This window comes from Solanum dulcamara, chromosome 12, assembly GCF_947179165.1.
Source record: "Solanum dulcamara chromosome 12, daSolDulc1.2, whole genome shotgun sequence".
Lineage (NCBI taxonomy): Eukaryota > Viridiplantae > Streptophyta > Magnoliopsida > Solanales > Solanaceae > Solanum > Solanum dulcamara.
In genome coordinates, this window is record NC_077248.1 from 31472204 (window position 1) to 31494932 (window position 22729).

The window sequence follows — 22729 nt, forward strand, 5'->3', positions numbered from 1 at the left end:
GAGTTCCATCTCTAGCACTCTATGAAGCACCTCAAACAGTTGGGGCCGGCGTAGAAAGAACAGTCGGTGTTCGGGCTAAAAATTAGAAGGAACACATCTGCCAAAATCCTTTGCCTTAAAGCTATCCTAGCTCGATCTGGATCCACCTGTACCATCAGTATCCTGAATCACTACTGTACTGGCTTACCCTGGTAATCCTGAGTGCCTAGACTCGAATACTCTCTGCCATAAAACCTATTGGCACTGCCCTATCTATTTTGTCATATACTCTCAATCATCCTGGCATGATAAATAATACTCTAAAATATACTGCCAGATAATACAAAAGAGGTTTTAGCCACCTTAAGATAGCCGATGAATCCCTTCACCAACTTACAAATCTGCTCAAACTCTATGGAAATATTCAATATAGCATAATGAGACAATTTATGAAAATGAGCCTCATACTTAGATACTGATAAGGAGCCTTTCTCCAATCTGTCAAACTCATCCCGACGCTAATCGCGGAGGCTATAAGGCATAAACCAATTAAGAAATACTTCAGTAAACTACTCCCAACTCATCATAGGAGAACCAATAGTTCTACAAGCAAGAACCTACCTCTACCACTCCTTATCTACTCCCACAAACTTATATGAAGTGTAAGCTACTCCATGGGCCTCAAGAATACCTAGGTTGAACAACATATCTTAGTACTCAGTCAAAAAGTCATAGGCCTTATCTCCGGCTGTATTATCAAATCTGTAAGGCACCAATAATAAACCTATCAAAACTATTCCACTCAAACACTAAAATAGAAGCACTAGCTAAAACTGGCAGAGTTATAAATCTCAGAGGTACAATAGAAGGAAATGAAGAAGGACCAGGAGTCTGAAATCCCACACTAGGCCACTAAACTGGCGGTTTAGCACCAACTAATAGGAGAGCCTGAAATAACTTGAAGAGCACCAAGAGTTGGAGCAACATCCAATCTAGCCAATAATAAAACTTGTAGGTCCTGAAGCATCGGAGCACTATCAGGAACTACATGATGTTGGGATGGCATCTGCTCCTCAGTTTGCTACTCAAAGTCATCCTCATGCTCATACATAGGCTCTGGTGATGGCTTTCTAGCTTGTCCACGAGTAGGTGTTTCTCCTCTCGCTTGGCCCAGACCCCTAACTCCACCACTTCGTCTTCTTTGCCACAAACTAGGGCTCAGGCAGCAGGTGCAGCCTCACCTTCAGTGACTCTGACTCTAGTCCTTACCATCTGCGTAGAAGGAATAGATTAGAGGTATCCAAAACTTGATATGAATAAGTCGCACGAAATGAATCAAAAAAAGAAATTTCTCCTAATAAGTATCTTGTAGCCTCTCGAAGATAAGTACGGACGAATACGTACCAATCCGCAAGACTCTACTAGACACCCTATTCTTTAACTTATAAGACCGATAACATGCGCTTTGATACCAATTTGTCACAACCAAAAATTCGAGGTTATGATGGCACACATTCCAAAACTCAATCTATTGTGTAAGCCTAAACTAAAATCACTAGTTGAAATTAGTAGAGATTAGTTGTTGAAATCCTACACACTGCAGGTTGTAATTTTTATTACTCTCTCAAACAAGGAGGTTTCCGTAGGTAAACTTTGTGTTGTTTTCCATACTACTTTCAATTAGGTGTAAGAAACGTGATTTCTCAACTCAAGTAGTTGGTACGATAGCTTCTATCAAGATGCTTGCAAGCTCATTCTCCTGTGTGAAAGTGATGCATCTAAACTTGAGTTACAACAAAGTCATTGCACAACCATTGAGCATTTTTAACTCATGAAGTAAGTGTATGTGTTTTTAATATTAACTAGTTTAGTGTACGTGTGTTGCACGTGTATGTTATGTCTATATTATTAACTTGAATATTTTAAAGGTTTAAATATACGTCTAACAAAAAAAATTATTAAAAACAAGGTAAAGTAAAAAAAAGTCAATATTATTAACTTGAATATTATGAAGGATTAAAAATACGTCTAACAAAAAAAGTTACTAAAAACAAGTTCAAATTAAAAAAAAGTCAATCTCAATAAATAAGAATTATTGATCTTTCCAAATTTTAGTATCAATATGAGTATTATGTACTAAAAAAAATTCATTTTAATTTGTCAAAAATATTCTTTTATATATTTTTATTTTTAATATTATTTACTTAATTTTCAAGTTTAAGAACTAAACATTAATTAATATAGATATTCCCAGAAAGAACTGTAGGTGTATAAAGAAAGAAGGAAAAAGGGGCGAAATATGCCCTTAAACTATGTGAAATTTGATCAGTGATTTCTTGAATTTCATCTATGTTGGTGATATCTTGAACCCAATAGCTCTTTGGCTATAGAATCAAGGTGTATTTTGCAGAGCTTTTGAGTTTTTTAGGATATTTCCATCTAAGCTTTGTACTTTCATTTCTGTAGGTGATTTGGTATTTTCCACTTTCCTTTTTGTATTAGTTGGCTTTTATTATTTCTTTTATTTTGAGATGGGTCACTTTTGGACCTGGCCCTTGAAAATAGTTTTCTACTGATTTTAATATAAGGCCTTTGAGCCCAACTTTCTTTTAAAAAGAAGGAAAAATCACCTAAATGTACGATATTCAAAAAATATTTACCACGTATAGAAACATAATTATTTTAACCATATATAGCAAATTGTTTGAATTGAATTAAGTGTGTTCTTACGCTTATAAAACTCTCACCAGTAATTTTCTCTTCCCCTATTTCTCTCCAAATTTGCTACACCAATATTCTCTACAATCTTCTCACCCATGATTTTCTCCAAAATTAGGGCAATACTTACCTTCCTAGCTTTTCAACCACGACTTTCTACAACATTAATACTCCAATTTTGGAATTCAGTGATGTGTGTTCGATGGTTATTGTAGAAGAATTGCGAATTTTAGGTGAATGCACATTTTAAATCAGTTGAAGAATTGTGATTTCTGAGTAGAGATCTGTAATAACTTAAAGGTTTAAATAGTTGAATGTTTAATTGTTTGAAGGTTTGAATTAGATTGCATGCCCAATTCATTAGCGATACATGATTTGTATTCAGTTGGGATTGAATATGAAAGTTTATTTCTATTTCCACGTTTATAACGATTACTTGTTTACTTGTTTAATGTATGTGTAATAAAACTTTTGTTCGAGTTTAATTCATTTTTGTGGCCTACAAAACACTGAAGGTTGGTTTCATTAGATATAGATTTCATTCGTATCTAATTTTCTTCTAATTCAAGTTTAATGTGTGTGTACTATATTTGTTGTTCAAGTTTAATTTATTTTTGTGTCCTACAGATCACTAAGGGATGGTTTTGTTAGCTAAATATTTTATTCATATCTAATTTTCTTCTAATCCAAGTTTAATGTGTGTGTAATACATTTGTTGTTCAAGTTTAATTCATTTTTGTGGCCTAAAGATCACTGAAGGCAGGTTTTGTTAGCTACATGTTTCATTCGTATCTAATTCTCTTCTAATTTAAGTTTAATATGTGTGTAATACATTTGTTGTTCAAGTTTAATTCATTTTTGATAAACACCGATTGAACGTATGCTAGCCTCATTTCTGTGATTGCTGCTCAATTGTCAATACACACATCAACAAGTAAAGTGGAGATCAGATATAATATTTAAGGAAGGTCTCCTCCAATTCAAATTCATAACGATATGAGGGTAAAAGTGTATGTTAAAATCAAAAAGGAACATAGAGATATGTCAAAATACCCTTTATGTGTCACAACAACTGAATCGGTCAACTTGGAGAGTGATTTCACCCTAATTCCACCATTATGTTCAGACACTTCAGAAGATATGAGGATTACAAACAATTCATACTTTTCTAATGTATTTAGTGGTATCGATGATGTGCTAGAGTTAATTGGCTTTGGATCATGAGAGGATGTTGATAATCAAGAAGAAATACAACCAGGCATCATTACTAACCCCAATCAATCTTCTTTTGAGAAAGATCAAGTTTACAAAAATAAATATGTCCTTACCAATGCACTATAAAGACATTACATTCTTATATACTTCGAATTCATGAAATTGAGATCAATCTCAACATGGTAAGTCTCAAATTCATGTTAGTTTATATTATTGATTGTATATTAATAAAAAAATATTTCAACAGCTATTCAATACAATGCCTCGGAGAAAACTGTAGTTGAGATTTATTCGCTATTAGAGATTTTGAAAGTGAAAACACATGTTTGTTTCTACATAATTCAGTATCGGAAATATAAGCAACCAAGACAGTTGTTGGGAGTATTATTGCTGCCAAATATATTGATCCAGAGGCCAACTACACACCAATACAAAATGACATGTTACAGGAATATGGTGTGTAGCTCACATATATGCAAACTTGGATAGCTAAAGAAAAAGCTCTTGAATTAGTCTGAGGTGATCCAGTTCAATCATATCCAAAGTTGCCAAGTTACTTACACATACTAAAGGCAACTTACCCTGGTTCTTATATAAGATTGCACAAATCAGAGGATGACCATTAACTATATGCATTTGTAGCTCTATTTACATCGATAAAAGGATGGGAGTATTGTAGACCAATTGTAGTTGTTGATGGAACTTTTCTAAAAGGAGCATACAAAGGGACAATGCTAACAGCTAATACCTTAGATGCAGCAGGTGAGACTCTTCAAATACAATACTAGTGCTTCTATAAATAAAATTCTAATTTGTATTAAAAGTTTTCACTATGTATTAAAAGTGTATTATGAATGAAACAAAAATATATTAAACATTATACCTGATTCAGGAAATATACTATCGCTTGCTTATACCATTGTTGATTCAGAGAATAATGCCTCTTGGAGGTGGTTTTTTGAAAAAATTAGAGAGGCATTTGGTCACAGATCAGAGAGGTGTATCATTTCAGATAGGCATGCAAGCATTATTAAGGCAACTTTAATAGTCTATAATGAAATACCTCATTTCGCGTGTATATGACACTTGTTGCAAAACATAATGAAAAGCTTTAGAAAAAATCAGCAAAAGATAACGGAATTGTTCTACTCTAGGGCAAAAACATACACTATAGTAGAGTTGAATCAACATATGGCAATTGTCGAGAAGATAGACAAGAGGATTAAAGACTACTTGCTGAATATTGGATACAACAAATGGTCATATGTTTATTCTCAGGTAAATAGGACTTGGATGATGACATCCAACATTGTAGAATCAATAAATTCAAGAACAAGACATGCCAAAGTTCTTATAGTCTTGCACCTCCTAGAATTCATTAGACAACTTTTTCAGAAATGGATTAACAATAACAGGTCAAAGGCAACAATTTTAGGATTTTACCTTGGAAAAAAGTAGGAAAATTTCTACAACGTAACAAAACTGCATCAGAGAAATTAAGAGTATGGTATATGTAAATATCTTTTTGCTAATATTTTATCTTCTGATTCACATCTAACATCTCTCTTGCTTATATTTATTCTTTTTTTCATAGGTTAGGGAGACAAATGAATATGTGTATATAGTAATTGATGGTATTACCTAATTTATGGTATGTCTTCAACAACGTACATGCATATGTGGGAGATTTCAATTGGATGAGCTGCCATGTCCATATACTTTGGCTGTTTTAACAAGAAAACTCGTTATGAAAAATATTGCTCTGATTACTACACAAGAGGGAATTTATTGTTGTCATACCCGTTTCACTTGAATCCCCTCCTACATGAAAGCACCTGGAATAAACCAACACACGTTCTTGAAGAGGTTGTAATTCCACTTGGAAAGATACCTCCTGGGAGGTCAAAATATAAAAGATGCACGTAATTGAGAGAAGATGGATTCAAAAAACTAAAAATAACATGCAGGAATTGTGGACAACAAGGTCACAATAGGAAGACTAGCAAGAATATTAGGCCTTTGGATAAACAACAAAGAATGACATTTGAAATAAAGAATAAACTATCTTTGTTTTAGGTCATTAGTTTGCTACAAGAATTCATTTTTTAGTTCAAGTTTAATTCATTTTTGTGGTCTATACATCACTAAAGGTTTTTTCATTAGCTACAATTTTCATTCATGTCTAATTCTTTTCTAATTCAATTTTAGTGTGTATGAAATTCATTTTTAGTTCAAGTTTAATTCACTTTTGTGTTTCTATATATCACTGAAGGCTTTTTAGTTAGCTACAATTTTCATTCGTTTCTAATTCTCTTCTAATTCAACTTTAGCGTGTATATAATTCATTTTTAGCTCAAGTCTAATTCATTTTTATGTTCTATAGATTACAGATGGCGTTTACAATAGCTATACTTTTTATTCGTGTCTAATTCTATTCCAAGTATAATGTGTACATAATAATTGTAGTTCAAGTCTAATTCTGTCACGACCCAAATAGGATAATGACAGATGCTAGGGGGAGAATCCCAAAGCAAGGCTTACCAAAATCTATAGAAAATTAGACAAACTTTCCTCTGGTTTTGGTCCTATCCTGGATTTTTTCTGTCTCAGAAGTCAACCACAACTAACAATAACACTAAAATAAGGCACCATATCCATCAATAAATCAACTTCTATGCAGTAATACCAATTCATCTCCAAATATGAAAAATACGTTTAACACTAGTCACATGGCTATAACACAAATGAATAATCATTACTCAAATAGAAAAAGGACAAATGGAGAGACTCTAAAAGTTTTTAAAAGAAAAGGAACAAAAACGACACAGTAACTTCTTGCCATGCGAAGCAATGCAGGGCTCACCATATACAATCGGTTCGCGCTCTCTATTTGATAGAATCCTCGCCAATGCCACCTAAATTCTCTATAAAAAATTTAGCAGGGAGTAAGACTCTGGCTCAGTGAGTAATAACACTTAGCCACAACCGTTTTGATGAGGAAAAAGTCAAAAAATATGCTAGTATGGTAATCAAAATCATGTAATAAATGCCTTTTCAAAAAACAATAATAATAAACAGTCCTTTATGTATCATGTTAGCAAAATTTCAGTTAAACCATTTAGAAATAAACTCGGTAAGCAATTTCATATCAAATCTTATATTTGGGAGGTTTCCAAGGATGAATCATGTAATCGGTATGGCTCCTCATAAATGAGTCAAATATTCATATCGGTAAATCCCTTCTCGAGGGATATCGGTAACGGTATGCTAGTTCTTCCTTGCCACTAGCGAGGGCTATATTGATAATCTATAAATACAAGGTGTAGCAGGTCTAACTAACCCTCCGTTAGCTACGGGATTCATGAAGGTCTACTCCCACTTATTCTTTTCTTTATAAGTAGTAGAAACATTTTTTTCAAATATTGCAAGACATTCAAGTTCTTATCAAATCACCTTATATAAAACTTAAACCATAAAAATATATCAAGATACTTACTTTTAAATAAATGGAAAACCTTTTTCCATAATGGTAAATCATATTTCAATTAACAATAAACAAGTCTTATACAAGTGAGAGCATCTCACATAATCGTTTCAATATCATATTAAGTAAAAGATTTGTCCCATATGCAAGTTCAAAACATTTGGTAACACATTTACTTTATAAATGATGTATAAATCATGAAAGTTATAAAAACACAAAATATGGTAAGATTAATACTCATAGTACTTGTACCGAAGTACCAAGCTCGTCAAACGAGTAACTAGTACGATTTCCTCCGGTCAATCTATAATCACATTCATATCAATTTTCATGTTAAATACCTTCATTTAAGGCTAATTTATACTAAACTAGAACACTCAACCCATGGGGTTTCGAGATTGACTTCCATTCAATGAATTCTATCTAGTCGTGCTATGAAAAATTCAAAAGGTTCATATCCTTAGCCATTTCAACCTACTTACACAATTCATTCATTCGATTTCTTACTAAAAAGTTTACCAAACTAGTACTTAAGATTGAGGAAAACACCACTACTTACTATTTTCTAATGGCATCGAACTAGCTTTATACCCATAAAAGCCATACTCATAAGAATTTAACATATTTTCTCTATCTCTTTAACCCTTAATTTTTCTTAACTTACAATCTCAACTCTATAATTATGGGTTTTGCGAATTTAAATATGCAAACTAAGTTCAAAAAATTTACCTTCCTCTTCTACTTCTTCTCTTAAAATATTTGGCAATCTTGATATATTTTTTCCTTCGCTAATTACTGGATAACAAGGCAAATCCTAACTTCTTCTTCTTTATTCTTTTTTGGCTGCGGAGAAGACTCAAATCCCCCTTATCCCCAACTCTTTTCTCTTGACTTTTACTTAGTAGGCCTTTTCTGTTTTGGGGCTTTTAGTCCAACTACCTTTTTTAAAAAAACCTAATGACAAATGTTCCCTTAATTTTATGGGTATTACATTCTCCACACCTTAAGAAATTTGGTCCCTGAATTTAAATAAATATATACCTGAGGGCGGAAACAAGTGAGGATACTTGACTCGCATGTCATTCTCTGATTCCTAAGTAGCTTCTTTAACGGTGTTATTTCTCCATAAGACTTTTACGGACACAATTGTTTTGATCTTAACATTCTTACTTGTCTATCGACAATAGCCACTGGTTCCTCTTCATACGCTAAATTCTCATCAATCCGAACAGTCAGTGCCTCAAGAACAAGAGAGGAGTCCGCTATATATCTCCTTAATAATGAGACATGAAACACTGGATGGATAAAAGACATATCAAGAGGAAGTGCCAAACGATACGCCACTCCTCCTACCTAATCAAGTATATCATATGGTCCTATATCCCGCGGGCTCAATTTTCCTTTTTTTCCAAAATGCATCACCCCTTTCATAGGAGAAACTTGTAGAAAAACTTTGTCCCCAACTGTGAAGACTAGATCTCTTCTACTCTTATCCGCATAAGACTTTTTTCTACTTTGAGCTGTGAGAAATCTCTGTCTTATCAACTAGACCTTGTCTATAGCTTCCTGTATCAAGTCTGGTCCTAATATATTAGCCTCTCCAACTTCAAACCACTCTATAGGAGAATGACATCGCCTACCATATAAGGCCTCATACGGTGCCATCTGAATACTTGACTAAAAACTATTGTTATAAGCAAATTTATCTAAAGGCGAGTAAGTATCCCAACTTCCTCCAAAATCAAGAATGCAAGCTCTCAACATATCCTCCAAGATTTTAATAGTACGCTCAGACTATCCGTCTATTTGTGGATGGAAAGCAGTACTAAGCTCTACTCAAGTACCCAATGCCTCTTGGAAGGATCTCCAAAAGCGTGAAGTGAATTGTGACCCCCTATCAGAGATGATGGATATTGCAACCCCATGAAGTAGAACAATTTCATTCATAAATATCTAGGCATGTTTCACTCTACTAAATGTAGTCTTTACAGGTAAGAAATGTGTTGATTTTGTTAGTCGGTCTACATTCACCCATATAGAGTCATAACCTCTAAGGGTTTTTGGTAGACCAACCACAATATACATAGTAACTCTTTCCCATTTCCACTATGGAATAAAGCGATTCCCTCAATATAGCTTAACTCCGAGTAGGGACGGGGAACCAATGTCACCAACAGATCTCCTATAGTAATCTTGTGGGTCATTGATGCTCTACTCTGAACTATTGAAAAGTCAAACAACTAGAAACAAAGTTAACAACATCTTTCTTCATACCTTCCCACCAATACACTTGCTTCAGGTCATGATATATTTTAGTGGAACTAGGGGGTATAGTGTATCTGGAGTTGTGAGCTTCCTCGAGAATAACTCATTTTAGCCCTCCTATGTCTGGTACACATAACCAATTACCAAGTCGAAGCATACTATCACAATCAACAGTCATCTTCTTACTTTTACCAGCTATAACCTCATCTCGATATTTGCAAAGCTTCCTATCCTCATATTCAGTAGACTTAATGTGCTCTACTAATTAAGATTTGGCTTGCACACAAGCTAGTAATATCTTTGAATTTCCCATGCTGAATCTAAAACCTGAGCCTTCGAGTTTTTGCATATCCTTTGCCAACTGTCTCTTTTTAGGAGCTATATGTGCTAAACATCCCATAGATTTTCTGCTCATTACATCCGCCACAACATTGGTTTTGCCAGGATGATATTAAATAACACAATCATAATCCTTGAGTAACTCCATCCATCGACGCTGTTGAAGGTTTAGATCTCTCCACTAAAAAATATACTTTAAGCTCTTATGGTCGGTATATATCCCGCAAGTCTTGCTATATAAATAATGCCTCCAAATTGTAAGAGCAAAAATCACCTAGGCCATCTCCAAATCATGTGTAGGATAGTTCTATTCATGCGTTTTCAACTACCTAGAAGCATAGGCAATAACACGACCATTTTGCATACGAACACATCTTAATCCCACTCTCAAAGCAGCATAATATACAGTGAATCCTCCAGAACTTGATGGTAAGGCTAATATTGGTGTTGTTGTCAAGAATGTTTTGAGTTTCTAGAAGATTTTCTCATATTCATCTGTTTATTAGAACTTCACATTTTTCTGCATTAGCTTGGTCAATGGGGCTTCTATTTTGGACAAATCCAGCACAAAACGCATATAGTAACTTGGCAAGCCCAAAAAGTTGTGAATCTCTGTCAGTGAAGCGAGTCTAGGCCATTTCTATACAACTTCTATCTTTTTCGAATCCACATTGATTCCATCTTTGGATACCATATGCCCAAGAAATGTTATTGAGTCTATCCAGAATTCACACTTTTAGATCTTAGCATAAATCTTATATTCTCGCAATGTTTGTAACACGGTTTGCAGGTGCTCCTTGTGTTCTTCTTGGCTACGAGAGTATATCAATATGTCATCAATGAAAACTATCACAAAACCTATCTAAAAATGACTTAAATACCCTATTCATTAGGTCAATGAATGTAGCTGGAGCATTAGTTAACCCAAAAGGCATCACAAGGAACTCATAGAGCCCATATCGAGTTTTGAATGCTGTCTTGAAAATATCTTCCTCTCTGATTTTGAGCTGATGATAGCTAGACCAAAGATCAATTTGTGGAAAGTGGACAGCTCCCTGCAATTGGTCAAACAAGTCCTCTATGCGAGGTAAAGGATACTTATTTCATATTGTTACCTTGTTTATCTTGTTGTAGTCGATGCACATTCTTAGGAACCCATCTTTCTTCTTTACGAATAAAACTAGTCCGCCACATGGAGATATACTTGGTCGGATAAAACTCCTATCAAGTAAGTCCTGCACTTATTATTTCTGTTCCTTCAGCTCTGCTGGTTCCATATGATATGGAGGTATAGATATTGGCAATGTGTTAGGGACCAAATCGATACCAAAGTCTATCTCTCATAGCGGAGGCAATCCTGGCAAATCCTCAGGAAATATGTCAGAAAATTCATTCACCACTAGTATCTTCTCCAAACTAAATGTTCGCTCTTTGGTGTCCCTTACCATAGCTAAGAGACCCATGCAACCTTTCTTTAGTAATCTCTGAGCCTTCATAAGAGATATAATTTTACTAACCTCTGGGACTTGACCCCCTTTAAATACAAAGATAGACTCGTTGGGTATTTCAAACCTGACTATCTTTGCATGATAATCGACTGTAGCATAATAGGAGACAACCAATCCATGCCCATCAAAACATCAAATTCAATCATATTAAGAAAAAATAGGTTAGCTAGAGTATCCCTACCCTCAACTCTAATTTGGTAATCATGATAAACATATTCAACTAACATAGAATTCCCCACAGGAGTAGCAACAAGAAAAGGATAATTCAACCTTTCCGGCTGTCTAGCAAACTTTAAAGCAAAGTATGATGAAAAATAGGAGTGAGTAGATCCAGGATCAATCAAAGCATGTGCATCAAATGAACAAACTGAAAGAATACCTGTAATTACTGCATTTGAAGCCTGAGCATCTTGCCTAGTGAGTGCAAAAACTCTTGTTTGGACTCTACCACTATTTCCCTATCCTTGATTTCCAGAAACATGATCACCAGCACCTCGACCCTTATTTTATGAAGCATTACAAGTACTCTGAGTATGTGCAGCTATTTGAGTAAAAGTTTGGGTGGAATATTTTGGAGGTAGAGGACAATCCCTAAGATGATGCTCTAACTGACCATATCAAAAACACCCTCCTGTCAAAACATGGCACTGTCCTACATGTTATTTGACGAAAGTAGGACAATATAGAGCAGTGGCATACATTTTCCCAGAGTTACGATGTTCCTGTGATGATGGTGGTTCTTAAGTACCTTGTTTATGATTTGGTCGGTATGTGGACTGTGAAACTGTATCTATTCCTTCCTAAGAGCCCTATTGTTATCTTCCCTAATAACATGTTTTGTGACTTGCACTACAATCGCCGGTAAAAGAACCTTGGCCTTCTTACGTGCATCAAAGGTTTCTTGCTCTTCAAGACCCTTGTTTTCAATCTTTCTAGCAAGGTCAACTACACCCGAGTAGGTCAACATACTTATATTTGGGGTTACCACGTTGAATAAACAACTAACCAATCCACCCATGAACCTCTAAACTCTAGCTGCTTTATTGGGTACTAAGTAAGGAGCATATCTAGCCAGTTTGCAAAATTTAGTGTTATAGGTTGACACATCCATATCCGGAGTCTGTACCAACCTCTCAAATTGAGCTACATATTTTATCCTCTGACTGTCAGAAAGAAAATGATCCATGAACAACTTAGTGAACTCATCCCACTTTAGTGGTGTTGCTCCAGCAGGTCGACCTAGAAATATGATCTCATACCATGTTTTACCCATGTCCTCAAGTTTGTAAGCAACAAGCTCCACAAATCTCTTACTAGAACATCCTATCGCCCGTAATGCCTTAAATGTTCCATCTAAGAAACCTTGAGGATCAGCTAAACTATTAGAACTTGTGAACCTTAGTGATTTTAACTTCAAGAACTCTTGCAAGGATACTTCTTTATTTCCAAAAGTATAAGTCTATATAAGTGCCTGAAGTGGTGCCTGTGTCTGAGCAGGTGCCTAAAGTTGTGCCTAACCAACCCTCTCCTGTCTGTCCATTCTATCGACCAAACTCTCGATGATCCTCTACATGGAGGTGAGTGCCTCAGCATTAGTATTTTCATGTGATAGTGGAGGTAGGCTAGCACTCATTTCACGAGTGACTTCTCTTGAAATCCTAGTAGCGGTGGCACTACGACTCCTACCTCGACCTGTTCTATGAGCTTCATCCCTTCCCCTAGCTGAGGAAGTTGGCTGCGAACCGAGGTAATGTTATGTGCTTGAGGAACACCTATCATAGCTCTGTCATTAGATAATCGAGTTTGAGCCATCTTTTTAGCAAAGGAAAAATATTTTAGATTCAACTAGTTGTCATAAAACATCACACACATAAGTAGGAATAAGAAAGAGACAAGACACATCCTATCACGTCCTCACAGAATCACGATTATAGAAATGGCCAATAACATAACCATAATTGAGATTCTACTACTAACGTGTACTCCATTAGTCACAGAAAATACCTAGGGCTCTGATACCAACTTTGTCATGACCCAATTAGGATCATGACCGGCGCTAGAGGAAGAATCCCAAAGAAAGCTTTACCAAAATTCTATAGAAATTCGGACAGAGTTTCCTCTGTTTTTAGGCCTATCCTATATTTTTTCAGTCTTAGAAATCAACCATAACTAACAATAGCACTAAAATAAGGCACCATATCTATCAATAAACCAACCGCTACGCAGTAATACCAATTCATCTTCAAATATGAAAAATAAGCTTAACACTAGTCACATGACTGTAACATGAATGAATAATCATGACTCTACTAGAAAAAGGACAATGGAGTGACTCTAAGAGTTTTTAAAAGAAAAGGAACCAAAATGACACAATAACTTCTTGCCACGCGAAGCAATACGGGGCTCACCATATACTATCAGTTCGCTCTCTCTAATTGATGGAATCCTCGCCAATGCCACCTAAATTCTCTGTAAAAACATTTATCGAGGTGAGACGCTAGCTCAGTGAGTAATAACATTTAGCCACAAATGTTTCAATGAGGAACAAGTCAGAAAACATGCTAGTATGATAATCAAAATCATGTAATAAATGCCTTATCAGAAAAACAATAATAATAAACAGTCCTTTATGTGTCATATAAGCAAAATTTCAGTTTAACCATTTATAAATAAACTCGGTAAGCAATTTCATATCAAACCTTATATTTGGGTGGTTTCCAAGGATGAATCATGTAATCGGTGTGGCTCCTCATAAAGGAGTCAACTATTAAAATCGGTAGATCCCTTCTCGAGGGATATCGGTAATGATATGTTAGGTCTTCCTTCCCACTAGCAAAGGCTATATCAATAATTTGTAAATATAAGGTACACCAAGTCTAACGAACCCACCATTAGCTACGGGATTCATGAAGGTCTACTCCCACTTATTCTTTTCTTTATAAGTTGTAGAAACATTATTTTTTCAAATATTGCAAGACATTCAAGTTCTTATCAAATCACCTTATATAAAACTTAAACCATAAAAATATATCAAGATACGTACTTTCAAGTAAATGGAAAACCTTTTTCCATAACGGTAAATCATATTTCAATTAACAATAAACAAGTCTTATACAAGAGAGAGCATCTCACATAATCGTTTCAATATCATATTAAGTGAAAGATTTGTCCCATATGCAAGTTCAAAACATTGGGTAACACATTTACTTTATAAATGATGTATAAATCATGAAAGTTATAAAAACACAAAATATGGTAAGATTAATACTCATAGTACTTGTCCCATATGGAAGTTCAAAATATTCGGTAACACATTCACATTATAAACGATGTATAAATCATGAAAGATATAAAAATACAAATTGTGGTAAGATTACTACTCACAGTACTTATGCCGAAGTACCAAACTCGTCACTTGAGTAACCCGTACGATTTACTCCGGTCAATCTATAATCACTTTCATATCAATTTTCATGTTAAATACCTTCATTTAAGGATAATTCATATTAAATTAGAACACCCAACCCTCGGGGTTTCGTTATTGACTTCCATTCAATGAATCTTGTCTACTCGTGCTATGAAAAATTCAAAAGGTTCATATCCTTAGCCATTTTAACCTACTTATACAATTCATTCATTCGATTTCTTACTAAGAAGTTTACCAAACTAGTGCTTAAGATTGAGGAAAATGACACTGCCTACTATTTTCTAATGGCATCGAACTAGCTTTGTACCCACAAAAGCCATACTCATAAGAATTTAACATATTTTCTCTATTTCTTTAACCCTTAATTTTTCTTAACTTACAATCTCAACTCTATATCCTGGGTTTTACAAATTTAAATATGAAAATTAAGTTCATAAAATTTACCTTCCTCTTCTACTTCTTCTATTAAAATATTTGGCAAGCTTGATGTATTTTTTCCTTCGCTGATTACTGCAGAACGAGGCAAAGATTGACTTCTTCTTCTTTATTTTCTTTTTTTTTTGCTGCGGAGAAGACCCCAAATCCCCCTTATCCCCCGTTCTTTTCTCTTGACTTTTACTTAGTAGGCCTTTTCTGTTTTTGGGAGTTTAGCCCAACTACCTTTTTAAAAAAAAACTAGTGACAAACGTGCCCTTGATTTTATGGGTATTACAAATTCACCTTTGTGCTTTATAGACTACTGGAGACCTTTTCCTTAGCTTCAATTCAAGTCTAATTCTTTTGTAATTCAAGTTTAATGTGTATATAATACATTTTAGTTCAAGCCTAATTCATTTTTCTGCTTTATAGATTACTGAAGGCCTTTTCCTTAGCTACACTTTTTATTCGTGGCTAATTCTTTTCTAATTCAACTTTAATGTCTATATAATATATTTAAGTTCAAATTAATTTATTTTTGTGGTCTATAGATCACTGAAGGCCTTTTCCTTAGCTACACTTTTCATTTGTATCTAATTCTTTTCTAATTCAACCTTAATGTCTATATAATATATTTTAATTCAAATTTAATTCATTATTGTGGTCTATAGATCACTGAATGCTTCTTCATTAGCTACACTTTTCATTCGTGTCTAATTCTCTTCTAATTCAACTTTAATGTGTATGTAATTCATTTTTCATTCAAGTTTAATTCATTTTTACTTCAAGTTTCATTTTTGTAGTCTATAGATCACTGAAGGCATTTTCAACACAACATTAATTTATAATGCAGGTTTCAGTTTGATAACACTACTGCAACACTTTAACATTAACATAGCTATGTATTACATTATAAAAAAAGAAAGATATATTTTACATGAACAAAAAATATATTAAAAGTGTATTTTACATGAACAAAAATTACGTTAAAAAAGATAGCACAAAACAATCTTCAAAAGCTAACTAATACACTAGCTATAAACTGGTTTTAGACAATATAGTTTCCATAGACATATTAACTAATATAGCTATATTTCTTTATTTATGTGGTCTTTCGTTTTCACTTTGAAGGTTACTCTTTTGCTTGTTCGCTGCATATTTCCATAGTAGAGCTCCAAACCTCTTTCGGAGACTGTCTGCACTTAGTTGTTGATTTGCAATATCCTGGTCATTGCTCACTAACCCCGCAAATACAGCAACAAAAACTCCACAGTCCCTACAAAATTTAAAATTTAAAATTATTATAAAAATATTACTGAGTTTAATAAGACCAATACAAATGATAGTATCTATTTGATAAACAATTAAACTTATAGTGAATCTTCTTGTTGTCTAGGAATCACTTCAGTTATGAACTTAGATTCAATGAACTCAAACTTATTTTTTTTCATTGTATATAGGTGATGTCTTCAATTCAGGATGCTTATCATAGAACTTGACCACACTCATGTAGTATGGTAAAATCGATGAAATCATGCCAATATAGTTTTGCGCTAGATAATTCGTCCCTCCCCCTAGCCGAAAATGAATCATATACCTTCAAAGACCTTTCAACAATATCAAATACAATAAAAATCCAATGATAACCCTCTTTAATGTTTACTGGAAAGAGAACATAATCTACTTTGTCCCATAGGGTGCTTTCCAACAAACGGCGTCCACATATATACTCAGCAATAGCATCAGAAGCTTTGATTTTAAATTTCTTCTCATTTTCATGAGCTTCATAAAGTTGAGAATAAGATTGAGCAATCTTTGTCTTGAAGCAGCTTTTCACAAGCACCCCACCCCATACAACTAGCTGGGGGGGCTGTTCGCCTTTTGAATCAAACAAAGTAAGTTACAATCAGTAGTTGTAAACCGAACATTATTGTTGGTTTCATACTTCCGTTTCTTTCTAATATAATAAAAAATAACGTCAAGATGCTACAAAAGATTTAAAAATGATGTCAAGTGTCAGATAATATTTCAAATCTATAGCAAGTGTCAATTCAGTGAGCTCATTAAAGCTCACATACTTTTATGACTTTTGACTCCCTATTTCTTTGACAGGTTTTGGAGAAAAGCTCTATTTTATTTCATACTGTTTCATAGTCTCCTCTTAATTCAGTTTTTATTTGCTTTTTGAATATGTTCCTATAAGGCTTCCTAAAATAGTTTTACTTTTGCAAGAACTCAATAATATTTACAGTCATGAGAGTTGAAATATAGCTTATTTTGTTGATATTTTATTATCTGTCTTATTCATTAGTAGTAGAATCATGAGTTTCTAACTAACTTTGTTCTTTTCTTATTCAGTAGATCTGTGCTCTTCCATGAGGTCTTGACTTTGAAAAGAATCATCTATATAATCCTTGAACTCTTGAACAGTGATAGGTCTGTTCAGCTAAATTTTACTAAACATATAAAAGCCTCCATAGTAAGAAGCAATAATCACCATGCATATGAATTGTGAAAGAAAAATAGAAGACGAATTTCATTCAGAAACATGAGGGCGTTCAACTGGAGTTCACATAACTGGATTTCTCTCCAAAATCAAATTAAAATATATTATAAATATATTATAGATGTATTAAAAATACTAAAAGCCTCCATAGTAAGTAGCAATAATCTCAATGGATATGAATCATGAATGAAAACTGGGAGAAGAAGTTGATTCAGAAAAATAAGGGTGTTCAACTAGAGTTTACATAACTAACCTCATCTTTCCATGCTTTTCTAAAATGTGTAAATTTGAAAAATCATTCTTTTGTTTGTACATTGCAAACATCTAATTAAAATGCTGACTTGAGGACATCAACAACATATGGGTAAGATTTCTTTTCCCTTTAAAATATGAAAGAAATGAAATTTTCAATCAGTTAACTCATTAAAACTAAAGAAAATTTTTGACATATAAAATAAGAAACATAAATAAATTACCACTTTTTTGTACTCGTATAAAGTCATGAAGTGAATGAACCTATCAAATCAGATTCATCATCTACTCCGATTACAAGTGAAAAAGGATGTTTTACCTCAAATATTTGACGTGTTACACATAAAGTCCCTCCAGATTCAAAATATTGTATATAAGGAGATTTAATTGACTTTCCTAGATTTTTTTCTTTCACGCTTCTTCGTGTTGCTTTCTTTTTATTTTTATCAACAACGGCTTCCTTTTTCATTTTATTTTCCTCAAAAGTGGCTTCTTTTTCTTTTTCTTTTCCTCAATAATGGCTTTATTTTTTAGATATGATGCTTCTGCCTTATGGATCTGGGAAATATCTTCAACACACAACATAAATTCATCAAGCGTTTGAGGAGTTTTTTGACAACTCTTTGCCACATCGGCATTAGTAGACGCACCACTATCTAGTTCACCTTTGTTAGTTGCACTACTACTAGGTTGTGCCTCAACTGCATTAAAATCAACAACCTCTTCACCTGTATACAAAATAAATATTTTAGTAATATAGTAAGGGAGGAGCAGGTAGTGTAATTAGAGATCATGTGGGAAAGAAGTTTATTTGAACTTTCAAAATAAAACTAATATTATTTATATTAGCAGCAAACTCAGATAAAACTTGTTCAATAGCAATTCCTGCAATATCTTCATTTGTACATAAAACGAACACTTTTTAAAAAATTTGAATGAAAGTATATAAAATGTGTATTACATTTGTATTAAATCCATCATTACCAATTTTTCCTTCAGAATTCCCAACAGCAGCAAAATTCAACTGAAGCTTTAAGTGCTTGATATTTGTCATGTTGATTTGATTCCACAACTTGAGCTTCATGCCCTCTTGATACATGTATTTATGCATCAACACAAGGAGAAAATATTGTGTGTGTAATTAACATATATTATAAGAAAAACATGTGAATAAATGATCAAGCTTAAACTACAACTTAAATAAGTAAAAACTCTAAATAGTAAATAAACTATTAGTTAACTCCCTGCTAGCAAGAAAAACAAGATATTATAGATGTATTAAAAATATAAAAGAACCTCCATTGAAGTCTAATCCAACCGAAAATGTCTCACCAGCCTCTTTGTTAGATGATTCCCTGGCTTTTTGAGTAAAAACACTATTGACGTCTCTCTTAGCAAACAACAAAAAAATATCCTTCAATAATTGTTTGTTAGAATTCATCACAAATTCTTTCATTTGAATATATTGTAAGTCTAACTTCTCTTCAAGAGGTTTGTGATTTTCATTCGTCTAGTATATAATTAAATATAATACAAATATTAGAATAACAGTTTTGAAAAATATAAATCCTAAAGCCAAGTTAGCTTATACCTTTACAAGTTCTTTTCTGAACTTTATAACCTCCCTGGTCAACATATCTAGACTATGCTTTGATCCATTCGTCTTCAATTTCAAGATTTCAAAATGGTAATCACGAGGTTCAAGAAGCCTGAATTTATATAACTCATCTTCACTTGCCACTATATTCTCAAACTGAAATTAAAATGCATAAACAAATAGATGTATTAACTTGAGTTGAATTAATATATATGTGTCATAAATTGTATTAACTTTGTATAGATACCTTGTGTTTCTTAGGCAGGAAGATGCCATTTTCAATATGCTTTTGCCAATGACTTTTATCAATTATTTTCCACCTCAAAATTCTTGGAATAGAATCAGAAATCCGAATAGCTATATTTTCATCGACTCTAAAACAACACTTAAATATCCAAATTTGAAGGGCAAGAGGCAATTCCCCTAATCTATAGTACTGATTGGTTGAATTAAGCTTGTGTCTCACATTATCAAGAAAATTCTTGTAGACATCTAAACTCCACTGGTAAGAATTGAATTGTCCACTTTTCATAAGGTAGAAATCTCTATTACTAATTTGGTATTCATTGTTCTCATATGAGAACAAAAATCATTAATAAACAACAAAACATCTAGTGAAAGAGAGAAATCCTCATCTATGAATTGTTATTCTAAAAACAACTCACGTAGATGATTCTTTTGAGCAGTGATTTGTTTAGGAAAATAATTGCTCAACAACCGACAAGGAGAATCTGGAACATTAACAGAGCAACCATCCCTAACACAATTTAAGCTTGTAATTAACCCAAATTCCCTAAGCCCGAAAAATAGCCTCTTCTCATTTAATTCAATAGAAAACACATTATCTGGTGTGTTTAACTCCTTGTTCATAAGGAAATGAATAAGTTGGAGTTGTGTGGTCACTTTCGGAAGGTCATGAAAGTAACCAAAATAAGTATTCCTAAACAACTCAAGTTGTTTTTCAGATAAATAAAGTTTTATTTTCTTAATCACAGCATGATTAGTATATGACGACCACCTACTTGAAGAATACAAAACATCTAGATGTCTCTAGAATTTACGATCCTGTATATAAATAATACCAATCTATCACTATAGATAATTATATCTTTACATGAATCCTCAAATAGGAATCAAAATCACCAGCAATATAGTAGGCTCAATTAAAATCAGCAGCAACATACTAAGCTCAATTAGAAGAACAGAAAAGTTTAAAGGCATATGAGATGTTCCAGCAAAGCATTATAACATAAAACTATAATTTTTAAAAGAGAAACCAAGCAGTTGATCTTTAATAGAAACTAAGAAGAAATTATTGAAGAGAAAATATTAACATAACAGTCAGGCAAGGAGAAAATGAATAGGCTATGTCTAACAGATGAATAAGAAATATGCAGAAAAAGGACACAAAGCATAGAAGACCAAAGTAGACATGATAAGAGCTCAAACTAAGCAAGTGATCACATATTTCAAGGTGAAATTATCAAACAGTAGATAAATCAAGCTTAGACGAGTAATATTTAAATGAACCATGAACTCAAGAAAAACTACAATCCAATACTCAATGCTTAAACTATAACAAAATCAGAACAACATGTTTAAAGATTTCTGATTCACAACTTTTTCAATGTAAGATTCAGAACAACATCTTTAACACCTAAATCACTCACATAACGAAGTAGTTTTATTCATAGCAAATAAAAGTCTAAATAAAAAGTTCATAATACACTAAAACAATTAAAAAAACACATCAACCAACAGTATCTGAAACAATTTAAAATGACTTAACAGAAGAGGCTAAAGAAAACTAGTTTCACTCCATAAAAAAAGTAAACATATTAAATTAAAATAGACTATAATGATAGTATCAAATACAAAAAATTGTCACTTCTGTTCTTTACAGATCACTGTCTCTAATTCTGTTCTAATTCAACTTTAATGTGTGTGTAATACACCTTTTAGTTCAAAGTTTAATTCATTTTTGTGATATACAGATCACTGAAAACTTTTTTCATTAGCTACATGTTTCATTCATCTCTAATTCTCTTCAAATTCAACTTTAATGTGTGTCTAGTACATTTTAGTTAAAAGTTTAATTCATTTTTGTGGCGTACAGATCGCAGAAGACTTTTTTCAATTAACATGTTTCATTCATCTCTAATTCAATTTTAATGTTTGTGTAATACATTTTAATTCAAAGTGTAATTCATTTTTGTGGTGTACAGATCATTGAAGAATTTTTTTATTAGCTACAATTTTCATTCGTCTCTAATTCTCTTCTAATTCAACTTTAATGTGTGTGTCTATAGATCAGTAAAGTATAATAAACTTGAGCAAATAAATTTAGACTATAATAAAAGTATCAAATACACAAATATTTTCTTCAAAATCTATCACACAAGTTCAAAATAACAGCAAACTAACAAAATACACATAAACAAATTGAAAATGCTATCAGTTAAATAATGTGTTTGTAGATGACATACCAGATATGGACTCTCTGGCAGAATCGTATTTTTGCACAATCGATTTTGACTTTGTGGATTCTTCTCTTGAGAAATTGTATGTCTCACTTTCTTTGACTGAAATTGAGGAGGTAAATCCTCAAAATCATCATCATTGTCAACAACTTTCTTAGGTGTCAATGCAACATCAACTCGTTTTCTTTTCGATTTAGATTTGGAACTCAACTCAGTGGGTTTTTTCTTACTTCTACCGCCCTTTTTCTTCAAATGCATTGTTTGAAAATTTTGATTAACCTCACCACCAGCTTCTTCTGGAGATTGATTTTTAGAAATTCTCAAATTAAAAGTAGGATCGGCATTCACTTCACCACCGCTTGTTGAATCAATAATTCGAATTCGTGGGCTTTTTCTAGGAGATTTCTGACCTTCTTCCATTACAATTGTGCACCTAAAACCTACGAATTTCACCTAAAACAAATAAAAAGATGAAGGAATAAGGAAAGAATGATGAGCCAGTAAAATGAAGAAAAAGCCCTAAGAGAATGAGAGACAGATAA

At 33.3% G+C, this 22729-nt stretch overlaps 1 long non-coding RNA gene across 2 annotated transcripts; it reads right to left on the reverse strand.

The window, feature by feature from the left end:
- Positions 1-447: 447 nt before the first annotated feature.
- LOC129877244 (uncharacterized) lies at positions 448-15558 on the reverse strand. Of its 2 annotated transcripts, none has more exons than XR_008763499.1 (6): positions 15380-15558; positions 13917-13977; positions 6776-6836; positions 5713-5747; positions 5554-5636; positions 448-1251 (listed from the first exon to the last, which is right to left on the reverse strand). It is a non-coding gene; the product is annotated as an uncharacterized LOC129877244 (long non-coding RNA). The 2 variants fall into 2 exon arrangements; XR_008763500.1 differs by lacking the exon at positions 15380-15558 and adding an exon at positions 14893-14950.
- Positions 15559-22729: the final 7171 nt, after the last annotated feature.